Source organism: Macaca mulatta, chromosome 8, assembly GCF_049350105.2.
Source record: "Macaca mulatta isolate MMU2019108-1 chromosome 8, T2T-MMU8v2.0, whole genome shotgun sequence".
NCBI lineage: Eukaryota > Metazoa > Chordata > Mammalia > Primates > Cercopithecidae > Macaca > Macaca mulatta.
In genome coordinates, this window is record NC_133413.1 from 92,411,162 (window position 1) to 92,433,491 (window position 22,330).

Below are 22,330 nucleotides of genomic sequence, written 5' to 3' on the forward strand. Positions count from 1 at the left end.
GAAATTTTTAATGATGGAAGCTCCAGAGAGCAAAACTTATTTGGGAACACCCTCTGCCATCCCATATTCAGAGCTTTTTATTTTTGCATGTCTCTTTGTACTGTTCATCTATGTCTGACACTGATAATGTAAACCTAGAACCTTACAAGTACAGTGTAGTACATGTAAAACTCAGATTCAGCATTGCTAAATCCTTTCCACACAATAGCAGCAAATGTTGTTCTGCCTCCTAATGTTTAATAGGCCTAGGTATAAAAAGAATGTTTCCTACATTCGAATTTTTGCCTCAGCTACACCTGTTTAGGAAGCTGCACCTGAGCGGTTGAAGCTGAAACAGCACTATCTTTTGTCCTGAATCAGCCCAAGTTTGCTGTAGATCAACCGTTTGATGAAGCTCGCAAACCAACCTTTCTTACAACAATCATCCAATTTGGTCTTGGTGTATGTGGCACTGTCCTTGAAGAAAGAGCTTCCATAGGCTGTGGTTACCACCAAATGAAAAAATGCCATGGAACCTAAAACTTAAAGCCTTTCAAGCCAGGGCAGAGGAACAAAACAAAACAAAAAACAACGACAAAAAATTGCACAATTGCAAACTTCTAGATAAGCCTGATATAAATTTCTATACATCACCAAACTCAAAACTGAAGCCATATATCACAGCTACCCTAGAAGATCCTCAGTCACTATTGCTGTTACGTCTGTTCCCCAAATTCAATTCTTATTTTGGTTACAAAGACCTTGTCCTCATGTACTAGGTATTTCCTCCCTTAAAAACAAATGCTGACCCCTTTACCCACCTTCGTAATAGTAAATCTTACATGTTTACTTGGAGCGGTAAAAAGCATAATCTTTTGCAAGGAATTCAGATGCCAAAAGGAGAGAAGCAGCAGCTAGGTAACACATGCCGTTTCTCCTGTGGCAGCCAGGAAAATGCACTGCTTGCATCTTCTGCAGCAGGGAACATAATTGACTGACTGCCCCAACTTCTGCCCCTCTGGATCCAACTCTGCAATTGCTCAGAAGCTATGCTAGTTGTGGGCTACTCCCAGTCAGTGACTGAGCACTGCTTAGGGACTGTGCTAGCCCGTTCCTGCTGACTCCTCTAATGAGCCCATTATGAGGTCCCACATTGGCCTTGTCAATCCTCTCTTGGAAATAAGAGGCTGCAATCTGAGACTCTTCTTACCCAATTCTACCAAATAAGCACCAGACTTACATCTCTACTTCCTTGGCTCACTTCCCCTCATGCTTCACAGGCGTTTCCCCCAAAGTACCTCTTGCATGTTTAATCCCATCTTAGGTTTTCTTAGGATTTGAACTAACACAACTTCCAAACTCATATTGTTGGGTAACTCCCCATCTCTCCTGGGACCGAGTAAGGAGAGAGAGGGACAAGAGTGTGAAGCTAACAAGTGTTCCACCACATGGAAGATGATGTTAGAATTTGGAAATAATCTGTTCTCCCTGCAGTTTCATTAAGAGAAATTAGAGTATATACATCTGATCTTTTGTCTACTTCAACTATGTCTACATCAAAATATGTCTTAACGGGGTTGCCAAGAGCAGAATATTGAGCAGGTCCTTGATATGGCCCCACATAGCTTTACTTAGTCATGAGAAAATACATCTGATTAAGTAGTGAATAAAAATCAAATAAGTCAATTGTTGAGTTTTCAAATTTCAATTGTCAAATAATTACTATTGCATCTTGCACATGCTGTGACCTCTGGATTCTTTCTTTTTAGTGTACTTCCATCTATTTAATTAAAGTTGTTAGCATCCATTAAGTTGTCCACACTAGACTTTTTTTTTTTTTTTTTTACAAACTTATGGGGTGTCTGTAAAATTTTGTTACATGTCTATAATGCGTACTGATCAAGTCAGGGGGTTTAGGATGTTCATCACCTGAGTACAATACTTTTTAAAAATGTTTATTTACTCTACTCTGCTATCAAGCATTGAATTTATTCCTTCTATCTCATTGTATGCTTGTCTCCTTTAACCCACTTCTCTTCATCCCCTCCCTTTCCCCAAGTACACACTTCCCAGTCCCTATTATCTATCTTTCTACTCTCTACCACCATGTGATCAATTTTTTTATCTCCCATATATGAGTGAGAACATGTGGTATCTTTGACATTTGATTCATCTCTTTCCTTAGTGGCCCATAATTCATCAATTATCAAGTCCTTTAGCATGTATTATTCAAGGACATCCAGGATCTGTTCTCTCCTTTCCATTCCTTCTGGTTCTGCTTGTGTCATCTCATTTGACTGACTGAAATAGCCTTGTTACAGCTTTTCTGCCTTCAGTCTCTTCATTATTCCACTGATTCTATTTTAATGTATAAATCAAATTATGTATTTCTCCCATGTTTAAAAATTACTTCCCATTACCTAAAAGATGAAGTTAAAACTCTTTATCATGATGCAAAAAGTCCTTTGTAATTTGACTCCAGTCACTCTTTCAAGAATCATGACAATAAGCACCCCCATGTTCATATTCTCTGTTGTAGTCACATAAAATCTCTGGATATTCCTTATACTTGCTGGTTGTTTCACTTTTCTGTATAATTGTGAATGTTTTTTGTTAGATTCTGAGTTTTGTTTCTTCTTCTCACCTTTCTTCATCTGATAACTTCCTCTACATTCTCTAAAGCCTGGCTCAAAATCACTCCTCTAAAAGGTCATCTAAGGTTTTCCCAGGCAGAATTAATCATTTATAATATTTACTCTGAAAATACTGCATATAGAGCTATCACAGCACTTTAAAATTATATTTTAATTATTTTTTGTATGTGTTTTTGTCCCCTTTGATTATGAACTCCAGTGAGGGTAGGCAATTCTGGTTGGTAGATAATATTATTTAGGTAAAAATTTCAAGATTTAATAGGAAAAGGGTCTGGATATAATGAACATTAAATGTATTTCCTCTTTAATGTATATATTTCTGTTCAATAAATAGTAAATAAATAGTAAATAATATGTAATAAGTAATACAAATTAAAGTAACAGAGTCTTACTACAACCTAACTTTCAATGTCATAAAATTTCTTAGCCTTTAGCCTTTATCTAAAGGCTTTTAATATGCGGAATTACTTAAGTTATATGATTATACCCAAGTGTCTCTCATATTAAGTCCCAAAGAAAAGTTTTAGTTTAGGGTATAGTAAAGTCATAAATCTAAAACTGATTGCATACTTTACTTGGATTACGTCTTGTTGTTCCCTCTTTTATGTTTTTAGCCAACTCTTTTAATTAGAAGCAAAAATTACCAATGCAAGCTGAAAGAACCTAGATGTAGTTGGGTGTACTTGTCAATTTTAAACTAAATTACCAGAGCAAATACTAAAAATGTACATGTAGCTGATAAGGCATTGACATGTATAAACCACATTAATGAAACATTCATACTGAGTACAGATTCATTTTAGCAACATTTTAGTTGTTCTGAGAGAGGAGAGAACATATATATACATGACCTATTTAGGTCTCAATTTACTCAGCTATGAATAAAAGGGCTGGACTAGGTTTATTCATTTATTCAAGAAATGCTTTTTTGCCAAATGCTAGTGCTGGAAACACGAAGATGAGATAGGTAGAGTCCCTGTCCTTGGGTGACTTAAAAGACAGGTGAATTTAAAATTCTCTAAATTTAAATTTTAAATTCTACTCTGGGACCTCATAAACATGAGTTCTTAGGGGCGAAAAAAAAAAGAATTTTTGAAAAGTTAAATGAGATAAATAATGAAATGTTACTCATATTTGGTTTTGAACTTATTTAGAAACATATTTTACTGAAGTTTATATGATTAAAAATTCTTTTTGGAAGACAAGTATTGTTGGGTTATGATAAACATATCGTCACTACTTTGTTTCATAATTAGCTTTTAGCTTTAAACCACAGAAAATTGGTCAATGTATTGACCACGTATAGACCATGGTTTAGTTAGACATAAGCACTTTAATTCCCAACCAGAGTACCTTATAGGGATTTCACTTTATATACTGATACTTACTCAATTCCAGGTTGGCATTATTGTCTATGGCCTTGCATACGAGTTGGTAATAGGAACAAGATTTTTTTCTGTTGTTTTAAATAGTGTACAGAGGGGATATTTCATTCAAAAATATAAATCATCTAGCCCACTTGTTTTGGTAGATACAATGTTTTATTACTCTAAATATTATATATGCATTATATAAATTCTGTTGTATATAGCAAATATTTTGTAAGTTTTGTTTTTTACAAAATGTACTAATTTATACACTACCAGGTAGCTATATGAATGTGGTAGTTTCACCACGTGCTCACAAAGATTGATGATTACTACTCATTAACATTTTTACTTCTTTATTCAAGTTCAGTCACTGTCTCTTGATGGGTAGTCAAACAGGTTTTTTAGTACCTGTGAATTATTTTCCATTTCTTGAGGTGTTCAGAAGTTCTTCATCTTAAACACTGGTCTCTAATGTCTTTGAAAATACATGTTTTCTTCAATTGTGAGCACACATGTTTCAGATTCAACATCATTTGTATTTGCTTTTGAAAATGATGTCTTTCTTTACTGGTCTCCAAGTGATTATCCCTAATGTCTTCCGCCCCCAGCGCCAGGTGAATTTTGTGTATGCTATCGTGTCTATTTACTAAATTAGACTTTCTAACTGTCCACTTGTCTGTTGAAAAAATTCTATCTAGCTATAGTAACAGAAACACAAATAAACATAAACATATTCATTTATTTTTTGACACCGAGTCTTGCTGTGTCGCCCAGGCTGGAATGCAGTGGCGTGATCTTGGCTCACTGCAACCTCTGCCCCCCAGGTTCAAAGGATTTTCCTGCCTCAGCCTCCTGAGTAGATGGAATTACGGGCGTGTGGCACTCCACCTGGCTAATTTTTCTATTTTTAGTAGAGGCAGGGTATCACCATATCGGCCAGGCTGGTCTGGAACTCCAGACGGCAACTAATCTGCCCGCCTCGGCCTCCCAAAGTGCTGGGATTACAGGTGTGAGCCACTGTGCCCAGACAACATATTTATTTAAATTGGGAAAATATATGACTGTTAGAGTGACCAAAATGGGTGTCATACAAATACATTTTTTCTCATAGGTTTTGGGATGGAATGGGAGAATCAAGTACCCAAATGAAAATGCACCCATGATGCATATGCACATTTTCTGAAAGCTAGAAATGACTGCTACATAAAAAAAAAAAAAAAAAAAAAAAAAAAAAACTGGTTGAAGTGGCATATGCCTATAGTCCCAGCTACTAGCGAGGCTGAATCAGGAGGATCACTTGAGCCCAGGAGCTTGAAGCTAGCCTGGGCAACATAGTGATAACTTATCTCTAAAATAAAATAGAAGAAAAGAAAAGAAATGACTCCTATAACCAAAGCCCTGGGAAAGTTAAGAGATCCAGGAGTGCCACAGGAAAGAGCTAGTGCCTCATGTAGTCAGTGGCGAAGGGAAGCCAAGAAGCTGTTTGTCTCTCTCTTCATTTTGTCCCAACTGAAAGACCTTCCAAAAATGATAAATTTTGCATGGCATAAGCAAAAAGGGTCTGGATATAATCAACATTAAATCTATTTCCTCTTTAATGTATATATTTACTGCCTTAATGCTTATTGTTTTTAATTTGAATGTTAATGACAACTTATTTTTAGAATCTTGCATAAAAACATTTAAATTGAATGTGTACTGTGTGTTTTAATTATTGTTTTAATTTCTTGGGGAAGAATTCAAGGAAGCCTATTTAGACATGCAGCTACAATTCCTTATTATACATATATACCTACATGTATATACTATTGCTTATAATATTGTGTTCCAAGATGATGTTGTTAAAAGGGCTTTAGATAAAAGACTTTGTTTTGGTCACAATATTACTATTAAATAGGAAGTAATTTCTCTTTGTAGGGCCTTTAGCTTCTTTATGCTAAACAATAAACAAGTGTGTTAGGCAAAATAATTTCAAAGTCTCCATTCAGTAATATGAATTTATTAGTTTGTCTTAATTTAAGAAGGTGGTAAAGAATAACAGAGAATCTATAATTTTACACAAAATGATTCTCATGTACATGTACTTTCTACTTGGTCACACACTGAAATTTATGATGAAATTGCATTAGGAGGTTTTGAATATTTCTTACCTATATAACTTGAAATAGATTGTGAAGAATCAATAAAATTATTGAAATAGTTTTCATTATAAGGTGGAAAAATTTTCTGTATGATAACATAACATTTCAAATAAATTTAGGAATACTGCAAGTGAATTAATGTAAAATTAAATTATCATGGAACTTCAGGCAAATTATATAATTTCATTTTTATTCATGTGGAAGAATAGAAACATAAACTAGTGGAGACAGTAGAATATTTTAGAGAGAAATAGTCAATTTAAGTGCAAGTAACTAAGAACGATTGTTGATAGGTGTTAAAAAAAAGAACTTCCCCCACTCCAATTTTGGTAATTATTGTGAAAGGTAATATACTTATTTGAGAAAACAGTATCTAAATATTTATCTTTTTTTCAGATTGAGAGTATATTGTCTTAAATTGTGACTCAAATATTTTGTCATTCTTGATTACAGTTGAGATTTTACTTAATATTACATTACATAAACCATTAGCTGAGAATAACTGAAGCATATTGCAAACCACTAAACATAATAATCTTTTTTAAAGAGTGAAGACTGGAAATGAGCTTTCAATTTTTTATGACAAAATTCCATTAGTGGTGATTTTTATATTTTTAGCCAGAAAGAATTTTTTTGCCAAATAATACCATATGTAAAACTGCAACTTAGAAATAGTTTAAAAAATTGATTAGAGTGATGCTGGTGGACCCAGAGTCCAATTTTCTTGGACACTTAGTTCTCTCCTTTTTTTCACCCAACGAGGCTCAATAACCTAGAACTCTGGGCATTGGAAGAGCAGTTTGAAAATCAATACCTTATTGCATAAAGTATGTAACTGCAGCATATGCAGTAAATTATTCTATAAATGGAGACATTAACTTATAATGAATATTTGAGAGACATTATTAAAATTTTTTCATTTATGTATATAAAATACAAATGATTGTTTTCTTACCAATAGAAATTAAATCTTTGCATCCTAAGGAGAGTTTAGACTAGACTATGAAAAAAGGGTAGTCTAGTTTAAAATGGTGCTCCTGATTACTTAGAAATAATCAAATGAACTATGGAGCGTCTATTTAGGAAATCAATGTGCATTCTCAAGCAAAAGAAATAAAGTATTGCTCCTAAGTTTGCTCAAACTGCTGCATTAAAATCCTGGCTAGAATCAGATGGTTGTGAAAAACAGCGCACTGTTGATTTATCAAAATAGTAGAAAACATATTTTATTTTGGGGTCTTTTTATTGAGTGTCTCACTTTGGAAAGATTTAAAATGACTGGAGTTTCAGATCCGGATGTTTCTCTGGATGTTAATGAACTGCTCAGATGTACTCAGGCGAGGTTAGCTGGAAATCTCTCCAACATGTTTGATGGCATTTATATAATGTGATTATCTTCATAGAATGTTTACCACTGAGCATCTTCCCGAGAAGCAGTCAATAAATACTTAACTGATAGTTCACAGAGCTGCTAAGCTAACAGATGTCTCTGTTGACAGTCTCAATATAGCCAAAGCAGACTTACTCATCATTGTTTACAAGTTTTCCCATCTTCCCCAGTTTTCCGTCAGGCTGTCATAAACACTGTACCATCTTCTCTGAGCATGTAATCTCAGATGCACCTTACTTTTTCACTTCTCATATTCTAGTAGTCAACAAATCAAGAAAAGTTATCATTTCCCTAATTCTACAAAGCCGTAACTGTATTTTTCAACCAAAATGTGCCCTTGAGTCAGAATTGGATTATTCCACTGGCAAACCAGGCAAAGGTCTGTTGGGCCTCAGATTAACTTGTATTTTTCTAGAAAGGGATGTCTTGATAATGACATCACACTGGATGACACCAATCCTTGAAAACCTTCAAGGTAACTTGATGTTATGGAAATTATCCATGCCCCTGAGCAGATTTCATTAGACACTTTTGTGAGCCAATGGGATAATTACATTGTGCTAGGAACCACTGGAGAGAAAGCAAGCATGCATAGTCTATCACGTTAAGAACCTAAACAAGGCTCGATTGGCAGAATTGTATTGTGATGAAGAACACAGACTCTAGAGCCAGATAGCCTGAGTTCAGATCCCTCTTCTGTTACTTACTACATGTGCAACCTTGAGCAAGTTAAATCTTTTATCTTTCGATTTCTATGTCTTAAATGAGGATTATGAAAATAACTATCTCATGAAATTGTGATAATTAAATTAGTTAATATAGGTGACTTATAGGTCCCAAGTGCCTGACACATAGTAAGCCCTATGTATATTTGCTACTGTACTTGACAGGGCATTTCTTTGTCTCGTTATTTCTCATTTCCTCATGCCACATATATTTTGAATTCATTGAGTTGAACTCCAAAAGCAGTAATGCAGAAAACACCTCTCTAGTATTCATTTGTACTAACTGATGTATGTATATGTGTGTATGTGTGTGTGTATGTATGTATGTATATGTTGCATTTGAAAGAGAAGGAGCTGAGACTAAAGCCAGTGGTTTGGTATTTATCTGCAGGTCTATGGACTGGGTTTGAATGGCCATGTTTAAAACACTGACAGAATGACAGCTGTAAGAGCGATCTGGGAAGATGCCAAGCAGGCTGTGATGGTCAGAAGCTGAAGAAACTCTCCAGTGAGACTTTGTGAATAGCAAACAGTTACTCAGGAGTGTTGAATAACTTCTGAAGGCTGACTTTATTGATTAACCATCACTATTGCACTTTACTTTAGTCTACTTGCCTAGTTCAAATAAATCAATACCCCCTTTAATATTCGGCACTTGAACAAACAAACAAAAACATCCTATTCAGTGGGCACAAGCCCATAATAGGAAAAGCTAAGACTGAATAGTTTTTCAGGCCTCATTCTTCCACTCTTGGCTTCAGAGCAGAAAACCCTCAGTGATAGAATATTCTATCCCTGGAGCTTGGTCAGCTCCAGTGTGGTTCCTCCTAGGCCATGAGTAGCCTGGATTGATATCTTTCCAGTCCTGGGACAGTTGGAGAAAGGTCCATTCTGATGGATGGGTAATACCAACTGTAGCAGGCCAGCCAGTGAATAGAGCTCAGACCTTTCAAAGCATTTCCCCTACTGCCTTTCCAAAGACTTCTGTCTGTCAGGATCTTGCAGGTTCCTATCTCTTAAGGCTGTCACAGTGAGCTAATGCCCCATTGCCTTATTTCCCCCTAGAATCGAGAAAGAGAAGAGAGGCCTCAACTACTGTGACAAGCCAGAAGACAGTAGCTTCTTGTTATTTGTGGTAATTGTATTCTTATGTTTGAATTTTAATTGATCCAGTACATGTACATAAGTAAAAATCAGTTTAAAAACTTATAGCAAACACAGTAGCTTTCTACCCTGCTCCTCTCCACCCCAGATCTTGTCCCTTAGAGGAGAGCTGCATGCGCTTCTTTGCATCTGTATAATTTCCACTATTTCTAAAGAATCTGCTTCTGCTGCTAGCTTTTGTTTTATTAATTTTAGGTATCTATTGGCTTCTGTTATTGTAGTTAAGGATGGATCTTATTTACACGACTTCCCCTTCCTACTGCCTCTCAATGTAGTTTTATCACTATTTTTGATTTTCACTATCAATCTTTAGAATATTTTGACCACTGAACTCCATGTAGATTGTAGCATGATTATGTTTCATATCTTTTATGATAATTTTGACAGTTCTTGTTTGTTGTTCTCTACTCTCCTGTTTTCTTCATTCTTAGGGAATTATATTTTTTCATTTATTTTCAATCTTGAGTAACTTGTTTTTGCTCTGTGAAAACTTGTAAAATTTTCTCTTTACCTTCTGTGTTAGTGTTCGATGGTTGCTGTAATAAATTAGCACAAATAGGGTGGCTTAAACAACAACAAAAAAATTATTTTCTTACAGTTCTGGAGAATAGAAGGCCAAAATCTGCATCACTGGGCTGAAATCAAGGTGTTGGCAGAGGTGCACTCCCTCTAGAGGCTCTAGGGGAGATTCCACCCTTTGCCTCTTCCAGTTCCTCAATGTGCTACAGACATTTGCTTTAAATGTTTAGGGGATCATTAAAATAGACGAGCAATGAATAGCAATCAGAATAAATCTTATTTTCCAGGCTCTGATGGCATTCCTTGAGACTGGACATCACTCCAATCGCTGTCACTGTGGTCACATGGCCTTTTCTTCTGTCTATGTGTAGTGTCTGTCTGATGCTCTCTTATATACACATATGATGGCATTTAGGCCCCATCCAGATAATCCAGGATAATCTCACATCAAGATTCTCAATTTAATCACAACTGCAGACTTTACTATTCAAAGTAATATTCATAGGTGCCAGGGATTAGGAATTGCTATCTTTGTGGGTCATTATTCAGCGTACTACACCTTCAAATTCCATTATTGCCATGTATGCCCTGCTGTGTGACTTGTAAAATCTTCCTGATCCTCAGTAAGAACCTTAAACGTACAGATTCAAAACATTTTTTAAAATCACAACTGTTTTCGTTATAATTTCTTTAATTTTTTTCTTTGTTACTTTTTTTTCCCTGAAATTTCATGATTTATTTATTAGGTATTTTAGATCTATTTTTTTCTTTTTCCTTATGATTACCTTCTCCGTAATTTTTTTTCTTTTGAGATATGTCTTCCTCTGGATCTTTAAAGACACTAATTGGGTTCCCAATAGTGGCCATTCTTTCAATTAAACTATTTAATTTTTTAAAGAAAAATATCTAGTTATTTTTGACTCACAGAAATCTTAATGTATTTAAATCATAGGTTCTTTAATTTTGGATGCTGTCTGATCTAGTAGTTTTGATGTTCTATTTGATCTTTCTCTTCTTTTTATGCTTATCGTTACTTTTTTTTTCTCTGTCTTGAGTGCATTGTGCTTTTATTATTTTTATTTACCGTTGGGGCTTATGTTTAGCTGCTGGGATATCTTAAAGTAGCCTCTGCTGTTATGGTCTTATTTCTTCACATCTAGTAGTTTTTGATAGTGTACTAGATATTGGAAAACATATTTATAAAAGTCTGATTTTTTTTTTCTTTAAAAGTTTTGGACTTTGAGCTGGCAGGCAGGCAATTTACTGGTGGATCATCACAATTCTTTGAAACCTGTTTTTAAGCTATATCAACTTTATGAAAGGTCTAGGGTAGCTCTTCTTCTATAGCTAGAGTAGTTCTACTTCTAAGCTATGGCCTTTGTAAGAAGTCTTAACTGAGTGCCTGGGAGGTTTAGCAAGGTCTTTCCATGGTGGCTGGTCAGAATTTCTGTTTCTTCCAGCAATTTGAAACCACAAGAATATATATTTTACTTCACAAATACCTAGCAGTTGTTCTCTACTATCTTCCTGAGTCTCATCATGTGCATGCATGGCTTTAGAATTTAGCCAAAGTAGTAAGAGGACCCCTATACAGATTTGTGAGGTCTTTGTCTTCATGGCTTCCTTATCTGCAGTAGCCAGTTTCATACACTTCAGCCTCCTTAGCAACTACAAACATTTATTTCTGCTTCCTCAGCTCAATGATACTGCTGTGTTCTGCTTAACTCGCTTCCCTGCATTATAGTCTGGAAAGATTTCCCATGTAGAAATTCCGGCCAATGATGGGGCTTATTTGTGTGTTTCCTCTTTCTCAGCGATCAGAGTTTTGTGCTGCCTTTTCACTAATGTCTGACGATATTGCTATGTGTATTGTCCAGTTTTACAGTCATTTACCATGGGAGGAATAGTCTGGTACCACTTACTTTATTATATTTATAATCAGACATTTTCCTGCTGCCAACTTAATATATTCACTTGAATATTTTAAAGGCATTTCAAATGCAACATGTCTAAGCAAAAAATATTAATGGTCCTCTTTTCCCAAATCTGGTTCAGTTATACAAGTTGGAAACTTAGAAATCATCTTTGATGTTTCCTTCTTTCTCATCTTCCACATCCAGTGAATCATCAAGATACCTAAGTATCTCTTGAATTTATACTTCTCTCCATCTTCACCACTCACCTGTTAGATGAAGCATCATGTTGAAATAGCTTCCCAACTGATTTATTTAATAGTTAACTCTTGACTCCTCTATCAGTTTATCTTCTCATTGTAGCCTGGCTGATCTTGTCTAAAAGTAAACTGGGTCATGTTTTTCTCTTCTCCACATCTTGGTTTGAATCCTTCAATGGCTTTCCATTGGTCATAGAATGTGGGCAAAACTCCTTAACATGGTCTTGTAATCTCTGCATGATCTGTTCTCCACCTACTGGACAGCTTTGTTAAAGATCTCATTTACTTTATTCTCTTCACTCCATTCCGTGAGATTTTGCTCATGCTATTCTCCTAGGAATGGTTTTCTTTCATCTATTTAGTTAATTTTCTATCACCTTTTAGGACTCAGTCTTATTATTTATCTCTTCTTTACAGAAAATTCCTGACTAGGTCAAATTCCTAAATTAATATGTGCAAATTCATATATATCAATTTAAATTTCACATTTGTGTGACTTCTTTAATGTCTTATCCTCTGCTACAGTAAATACTATAAAAGCAGTTTCATTAATATTTTTTGCCCATACTTAGCAGAATGTCTGAAATAGAAGTGATAACGTAATATTGCTTGAATAAGAAAATGTGCTCAAAATCAAGAAGATGGTATCTGTAGGTACATTACTGCCCATAGCTGTTATCATATGAGAATTGCAGGCATAGTTTCCATTAGAAACATAAAGTTCATATTTATATCAGTGTCAGAACTGTCACAATACCAATTTCTAAATTGGATGGCAGCTCTCTTTTAAGTAAATTCTGCTAATATCAGGTCATAAATAAATACTTAAAAGTTTCTTGCTTTTTTTTCAGAATTTAAATACTAAAATCCCAAAAGCAGGTACAAAAAGTATTTCTAACATCATACAAGTGTTAAATTTACACATAAAATGAACAACATCTAAAGTTATATTTAGTAGCTGTATACTATTATTCTATCATACTTATATTAACTTATGCTGGTTTGCTTGTATGCCAGACACTATTTGAAGTGCTTTGAAAGTATTAACTCATTTAACTATTAAAGCAACATTATGAAGAAGGTATTATAATTATTATTTCCACTCTATAGATGAAGAAACAGAGGTACAGATATATTAGATAATTTTATAATGTTCAACAACAGAATCAAGATAAAACCCAGGCTTGTTGGCTTTAGAGAGTTTAATAATTTTGTAGATTCTTTTTGTGTGGCTTCTGGATTCTAGCCAGTTTCTTGAAAGTCACAGTAACTTGACAGTGAAAGTTTGGCCCATTTATATGACAGAGTTTTATTATACCTAGTCTTTGAAAATCCATATGTCCTTCTACATCTCAGTAAAGAAGGAGGTGAGACAATTGAATATGTATGTGGAGATAGGGATAGGTACATCGTTAACATTCTATGTGGTATGTTTTTCTTACCTCATGCTTCCCTTGAAGAAAAATAGTGTTGACTCTGAAATATTTGTGGGGGTTGTAAAATAGGCAGAATTTAAGGATTTCAATATAACCTATTAGATTGAATGAGCACAGCCAGAAAATTAGTTAAATACACTCAATTTGGTAAATGGTCTGTCATAGGACTCAATTTAAAAAATCCTTTTAAGCAGAATTTAGGTTTTGTGGATTTGGCAAGGTATCAAATCTTATGAAATATTTGGAGGTCTTAATTCAGCAGTGGACTCAAAATAGATTCTCCTTAATGAGAGTTAAAAGATAAAAGGCAAAAATCGAAATACAGCTTGCTGTAATGTTTCATGAAATTGCCAGATTGCCAGATGATACTTAATTGGAAGCTCAGAAAATAATGATGAGCAACCTATCAGAAAAAATGTTTTTCGTCTAAATTCCAGAAGAAGGAGGTTGCACACACAGTAGACTGGAGACATCTAAAAATGAGTTTGTGAAAAACAAAACACTAGTCCCTCTAAACAAAAACAGGCATACAAACAAAAAATAGAAACTAGCGATTTACATTAACATATCACTACATTTTTTGAGAAGGACAGAATTTACTCAGACTGAAAAATGAAAAGTAGCTCTAGTGCTTCTGTGCAATAGGGTGTCTCTGTACTTAGCAGGGACTGCTGAAAGTCTTTCATCAAAGTATATAATATAATTGCTCTATTTAAGAATTACAGCTTGGCATCCAATGTGTCCAATTTTGTCCTTACTTGAGGGAGAAGAAAAAGTGTGATCAGGATACTAGAAATCTTGTTCTGGAAATTCAGAGTTGCATTGCTTTTCTTGTAATTACCATCTTAACCTCTGGGTATATTTTATTAGAGGGACAAGAAAAATTCCAGGGATCCTGTAAAGTTGTACCATCTAATACAAGTGGCAATTTAAATTCAAACTTAAATAATTAAAGTTAAATAAAATTACAAATTTAATTCATCAGTTGCATTGGCCACATTTTAATTTCTCAATAGCTTCTTGTAGCTAGTTGCTACAGTATTGAACAGATCAAATATATAGAATATTGGACAGCACAGACACTAAGCATTCCCCCATCATCTTAGAAAGTTATATTGCACAGTGCTACTTTTGAGTACTTATATTTGGTCATCTCAGTTCTGTTTTCTTATTTTTATTTTTATTTATTTTTTAGAGATAGGGTCTTGCAATATTGCCCAGGCTGGCCTTAAACACCTGGCCTCAAGTGATCCTTCCACTTCAGCCTCCCAAATCTCTGGGATTACGTGTGTGAACCATCGTGCCTGACCTCAGTTCTGTTTTCAGTTTCCATGGTTTTATTCTATTTGTCTGAAACTCATATTAATTTTCTATGTGGATATATTGTAGCAAAAATGTCTTTCCATTATTCATTTCTTAAAACTCACCACTAATCTGTGGATATTAAGACTTAATTTACAGGGTTTTTAACGAGCATTAAAGTGAAATAATATAAGAAAACCGTCTGACGCATAGTACATTTGCAATGAATACTAATTTGCATTCTTTATAATATAATCTTTTTTTCAATGATAATAGATCATACTCCTTGGGGAATCTGGTGAAGGTTATGAGAACTAAGCGCTGATTTTTTTTGTCTTACGCAAATTCCTATCTAACGGGTTTGGGGAGTCATGCCCTACAAACCGTAAATTCTTATCAGATGGGTTTTATTTAACTCTATTTATCATGACTTACTTTCCAACCTGACTCTGGCATAATATTATGAGATGAGAAAGAAAATCAAAAATTTTAACCCCAAACCATATTTCTTTGCCATATCTTAAAATGGCCCTGCACAGCTGACCTTTGTGGGGGAAAATTTGCATCTGTAAAGAATCTCTGTTAACATAGCTAGATCTTTTTCTTCCAGGCCCTCCCAATCCTAAAGAGATTAACTAAAAGTCTAGCACCTCTTAAAGATCTGAATAGGAAACACTTGTCATCTATTGTCTCTAAGGGCAGCCATTGTAAGACTTCAAAAGAAACTTGGTCGCCACAATCTTTCATCTTAACCTGAATATTTACTTTCTACTGATCCCAGGTCTTTAGACAAACTCAACTAATTATCAACTAGAAATGTTTAAATTTACCTATAGCCTGGAAGCCTCCCCCTACCCGCCAGTGCCCTTTTGAGTTGTCCCACCTTTCTGGACCAAAACATTGTATTTCTTAGATGTATTTTGACTGATGTCTCATGCCTTTCTAAAATGTATGAAATCAAGCAGTGCCTGAGCACCTTGGGCTTATGTTCTCAGGACCTTCTGAGGGCTGTGTCATGGGCCATGGTCACTCATATTTGGGTCAGAATAAATCTTTTCAAATATTTTACACAGTTTGACTCTTCATTGACAGTTATAGGAGAAATATATATATACTCTGAGTTTAGAGAAAGCCTGTTTTAACTTCTGCATGACTTTCATCTAATATTTGTGTCTTCTTATTTTTTATGCTCCTTCTATGTTATCCTGTCATAGTACTTTTTAGGGAGTGTATTGTTCCTGGTCTCTATGCCCTTTTCAGGCCACAGCTTCTGTATTTATCCATTTACCATCAAAATTGGGCAAAGGAATAACAGGCGACATTAAGTGGCTCACTTATGTGTTAAATATGCTTCTCCCTGCCTCTGTTGTATATTAGTAGCTTTATCTCCTCCTGATAATCAAATTCAATTACCTCTACCAACCAGGTGATTTTTCTTGTCTGCTGCTCCTTTGTTATGTGAAGCCCAAAGGGCTAGACTGACAGCCATAGATTAAAGTTCATGGGGACTCTTGCTGTTTCCCCTAGTAGAAGCTTTATTTCTTTGGTAGTGAGGACTTCTCAACCTGCAGAACCCAGCACTGTGAGGCAGGAAACAAAAATTCCCCATGCGGTGGTTCATGGGGAGTGATATAAGTGAGATGATCTATTCTTCCATCTCTTGGTTTTCAGACCCATGCATTTACGTCTTGAGGACAGAGCCATTATCTATGTATATGTGTGTATGTGTATATGTGTGTGTATGTGCATATTGCATTCTGGAGAACAGTGGCCCATTCTTGTAGGGTATTGTCTCTGAGCTGGTGCCTTAGCCATACCTTCTTGAGTAGGCTTTTCTTTGCTTTAGCAGGCTGGCTAATTCTGGGCAATGCTGTATGTGAGAAGACCACGGAATCTCAAGCTCATGTGTCTACTGCTGTGCTTCCACTGGTCAGATGTGACTTTGTGTGAGATTCCATGTTGATAGAGCAAACATCTTTAAACTTTTCGATAACAATATAGTCTAAGGCCCTATAGAAAGGAATGGCAGCTGGCAGTGGCTCATGCCTGTAATCCCAGCACTTTGGGAGGCCAAGGCAGGCGGATCACCTGAGGCCAGGAGTTCAAGACTAGCCTGACCAACATGCTGAAATCCTGACTCTACTAAAAAATGCCAAAATTAGCCAGGCATAGTGGCATGTGCCTGTAATCTCAGCTACTCAGGAGGCTGAGGTAGGAGAATCATTTGAAACTGGGAGGTGGAGGTTGCAGTGAGCTAAGGCTGTGCCACTGCACTCCAGCCTGGGTGACAGAGTGAAACTGTCTCAAAAAAAAAAAAAAAAAAAAAAAAAAGAAAGAAAGAAAAAAGAAATGGTAACCTATATCTTAATAAGCTTTGTAGCAGGAAAAATAAATCATTGCTCTTCCAAGGTAGAAAGTGTCAACTTGCCACCAAGTATCTCCTTGATGTCCTTGAAAGCCTCCTTCTTTTACCCGTAGTCTTTAATTGCTATTTACTCACCCTCGGCTATTTTTAAATCATATTTTCTAAAGCATGGTCTCCAGCAGCAGCCATCCGATTCCATTGTCATTATAATTTTACTATTTTCCCAACACTTCTCGAACTGTAGATTAATTCTGTCATGCATATCCATGTGAAGAGACCACCAAACGGGCTTTGTGTGAGCAACAAGGCTGATTATTTCATCTGGGTGCAGGTGGACTGAGTCCGAAAAGAGAGTCAGCGAAGGGAGATGGGGGTGGGGCCATTTTATAGGATTTGGGTAGGTAGTGGAAAATTACAGTCAAAGGGGGTTGTTCTCTGGTGGGCAGGGGCGGGGGTCACAAGGTGCTCAGTGGGGGAGCTTTTGAGCCAGTATAAGCCAGGAAAAGGAATTTCACAAGGTAATGTCATCAGTTCAGGCAGAAACTGGCCATTTTCACTTCTTTTGTGGTTCTTCAGTTACTTCAGGCCATGTGGATATATATGTGCAGGCTTGGGCTCAGAGGCCTGATAAATTCCATATGCTTGTGTAATTCCTTCCATTTGTATGTCATCCCAATTTACCACCAGTCAGAGGTTAATATTTATGCTGCTATGCTATTACCTTGTGTTGGGCACTTTGTTCCTATTCCCAACCTTCTTAGAAAAGCGTTCCTTATGGCCAGCCAACCAGCAGCTGATTAAGTTCCAGAATTTAGTAATTATTGTAGCTTGGATTCCCTGGGAGGTCAATTCTGAGACTGAGATTAACAAGAAGGAAGTTTACTAGGGAGCTGATATGGTTTGAATCTATGTCCCCACTCAGATCTCATGTTGAATTATAATCCTCAATGTTGGAGGTGGGGCCTGGTGGGAGGTGATTGAATCATAAGTGTAGATCCTTCACCAATAGTTTAGCACCATCCTTTCGTTGCTGTTCTCTTGATAGATTTTCATGAGATCTGGTTGTTTTAAAGTGTATGGCACCTTCCCACACTCTCTCTTCCTCCTACTCTGGCCATGTAAAGACATGCCTGCTTCCTTTTGCTTTCCATCGTGATTGTAAGTTTCTTGAGGCCCCTTCAGCCATGCTTCTTGTACAGTCTTGGAACCGTGAGCCAGTTAAACCTCTTTTATTTATAAATTACCCAGTCTCAGGTATTTATTTATAACAGTGCAAGAACAGACTAATACAAGAGTAGGCTCAGAATTAAACCTTTGGATAGGCTTGTCATATTAGCAAATAATAATACAGGACTACCAGTTAAATTTAAATTTTTGGTAAACAATGAGTAATTTTTAATATAAAATACAGTATTTGGGACACAAGTATCTGAAATTCAAGTTTAATTGGGTGTCCTGTATTTTATGTGACTACTCTATCAGTGGAGGAAGGGAAGGAATTTGACAGTGTCTTTAGCCTCAGCTGGCCCTTTAGGGAACTCTGAAGTTAGGCTGCATCTTCAATTTTGTCACTAATTGGGGCAAGGAGGCTGAATTCTATGTCCTAGAATTTACCAGTCATTGGGTGTAGACTGTAGCCAAGAGAGAATCATGACCTTGGGGAAGGCAGCTCTCTTCAGCTGAGATTAATTTGCTGAGAAAGCTAGCAGCTGAGGGTTGTCAGTCAACAGTACTCCCAGAAGCCAGGGGAATACAGTCCTGAAGGGAGTACCTGGCAGGGTACATCAGAGTGTCTATTTTCATCATCATCATTGTTATCAACATCCTCATTCTTTATCTCTTCTCATGTAAATGCTCTTAAGGTTATGTGAAAAACCACTTTGGTAACAGTTCCCAACCAGGGTCTTTGTCACTGCTAAAGGTTGTGGATGAAGGTCATCTCCCCGAATAAGGCCTTGATGCTAGTTTCTAAGACCCTTGCTCTCCCTCCCTAAACTCTATGGTATACCATCCATAGATCAGGGTCCTGCCATTGCTCTGGAGACCACACAGGAACTCTTGCTCAGAACAAGCCTTGTTTGTGGCCTTGGATACTTATTCCTATATGTTCTTTCTTCTTATACTAATGGGGGTCAAGACTTTGGATTAAGGCTGAACAGTTCCTCTATGTTCTTGATTTTATCTTGGCTTCTCTCTTCTGGGACTTTAATCCATTTACTTTTCCCTCTTTCCTGCACTTTTGAGTTCTCTTCAGCTTAATAGAATTCAAGTCTCATATACTAAAAGGCACATACTCTTGACCCATATTTTCTTTAGCTTCAATTTAGTCAATCCTCTTGCATCTTTAGTCCTTTAAAAGTAATCTGTGCTTGCTATTTATTCTCTCTCATTTTCTCTACCTGCTGCCATTTGGCTTACAACAATCCTCACCTACTAAAGGGGTAAAAGGCTACTAGTTTCCTCATAATTGCCTAAGCCAGTGACCACTCTTTCAGCCTTTATTTTCCTGGAATTTCCTACTATATTTGAAGTCATAGTTTAACCCCTCCTTTTGAGAGTCTTTACTACCTTGATTCTACAACTCTACAATCTCCTGGTTCCCTTCATTTCTCAGGACTTACTCCTCTCACTTCATCTTTTGCTTTTGTGCCTTAAATGTTAGTGTTGTTTTATTTTATCTCAGCTCTCTTATGATTCTATATATTTTTCCTGAATAATACTATTTCCTCTATAGCTTCAACTAACATTTATATGCTGCTTACTCTTGATTTTATCTCTCCACCTAAGATCTTTCCAAAAATGTACAGATTTGAAACTCAAGTTTGTATATTCAACTCTTCATAAGTTATTTCTATTTGGGTGTTCCACAGATGCCTTGAGGGTAATATGGACAAAACTGAAATGGCCACAATACTAGATCTTCTTCCATATATAAGTTTTTAACACTCAGACACCCAAACTTGAATTCTTAGAGCTATCTCTGATTCCTTTTTCCTCCTCGTTTTTTATATTCAGTAAGTCATCTAGAGTTCATGTCCTTTGCAGGGACATGGATGAAGCTGGAAACCATCATTCTCAGCAAACTATCACAAGGACAGAAAACTAAACACCACTTGTTCTTACTCATAGGTGGGAATTGTTCAGCTGAACAACTGAACAAGATCACTTGGATACAGGGCAGGGAACATCACACACCGGGGCCTGTCACGGGGTAGGGGGCTGCGGGAGGGATAGCATTAGGAGAAATACCTAATGTAAATGACGAGTTGATGGGTGCAGCAAACCAACATGGCACATGTATACCTATGTATCAAACCTGCACATTGTGCACATGTACCCTAGAACTTAAAGTATAATAATAATATATATATATATGTCATATAGTCGTCATAAATTTACCTTCTAAATAATTGTGGAACTTCTCTCTTTCACAGTCTAATCTTTCTCACATTTTTCTTCCACAGAACTGCTACAGTGATCTGAGATAAAAATATAACAATGGCAGTCTTTTGACTAAAATCCCTTATTGGTTCTCCATCAAGTATAATTTGAAGTCAAAGATGAAACTTTCACTCTGGAACTAGACTTACCATCCTTCCACACACAACTAGAAAACTGGACTACATATGCAGCAACAAGTTTTGGATATTGATCAAGCAGTTGGCACAGTTCTGAAAGAAGGAAAACAAATAAGATAAGCCTACAGTCAGATAAGTCCCAGCTTTCTGCTTTCAGGCACTTTCTGAACTACAGTGCAGGAATGGTTATCTCCATCAGAGCACAGTGGTATCATTGAGTTAAGCAGACAGAGTCTAGTGTACAGGAAGATTGATGCACCTGGCATTTGTGAACAGAATAACAAAGAGGTTAAAGTTGCATGGAGAAAGAATGTCAAAAATCTGTATAAGAATCCCATAGAGTTTGTTGCTAAATACTAAGCTGTACATATGTCAAAGAAACTCCCCGAGGCCAGGCAAAAAAACTGCTAGAAAGCTGTAAATTGAAAAGTTTCCAGAATTCATACAGGGTTGGGAGACATTTGAGTTTTGGTCAGCTAGAATCAAGAGTCTTTTTGAACACCTGGCCTTTAGGGGTGATGTCAAAGGGGCTATACCTTAGTCATGTGCCTAAATTGTCTTTTTCAACTGAGGTTCTATGAAACATAATATGAAGAAGTATTTTCTTAATTCTCTCAAGGTTGGTATAATACCATTCTAAATACATTAGAGAGAAATTAATTCATTACCTACAGCATTGCCTTAGACATTAGGGTTTACTTCTCTTGTGGAACATCCATTGAGAGGGAGTATTTTAATACCCTCTCTTCAAAGCTTAAAAACAAGTTTTAAAAGGATCAACTAAATATATTGCCTGTCAGACCAAAATCTAGCTCCCAGCAATGTAAAATACACAATATCTGTCACCTGATCAAAAATTCCTAGACCCTGACATTCAGAATTTACAAGGAACTTAAACATATTCACAAGAAAGAAACAACCCCATCAAAAAGTGGGTAGAGAATATGAACAGATACTTCTCAAAAGAAGACATTAATGTGGCTAACAAACATGAAAAAAAGCCCAACATCACTGATCATCAGATAAATGCAAATCAAAACCACACCAGTCAGAATGGTGATTATTAAAAAGTCAGGAAACAATAGATGCTGGCAAGGCTGTGGATAAATAGTAATACTTTTAAACAGTTGGTGGGAATGTAAATTAGTTTAAGTACTGTAGAAGACAGTATAGCGATTCCTCAAGGATCTAGAACCAGAAATACCATTTGACCCTGCAGTCCCATTATTGGTTATGTACCCAAAGGAATATAAATCATTTTACTATGAAGACACATGCATGTGTATATTTATTGCAGCACTATTTACAATAGCAAAGACATGGATTCAACCCAAATGCCCATCAATGATAGACTGAATAAAGAAAATGTGGCACATATATACTATGGAATACTATGCAGTCATAAAAAGGAAAGAGATCATGTCCTTTGCAGGGACATGGATGAAATTCAACAAAATTATGTTTTAGGGTAAAGATTTTGTGGTCCATAAGCCATTCTCTTCGAAGGAATTTATGATGGAAGCCAACTAGAGAG

General features: G+C 36.2%; 1 long non-coding RNA gene across 1 annotated transcript in view; it reads left to right on the forward strand.

Annotated features, from left to right (window-relative positions):
• LOC144330618 (uncharacterized) overlaps nucleotides 1-22,330 on the forward strand; it is a 40,309-nt gene that overhangs the window by 9,428 nt on the left and 8,551 nt on the right. The gene's annotated exons all lie outside the window — the stretch shown is intronic.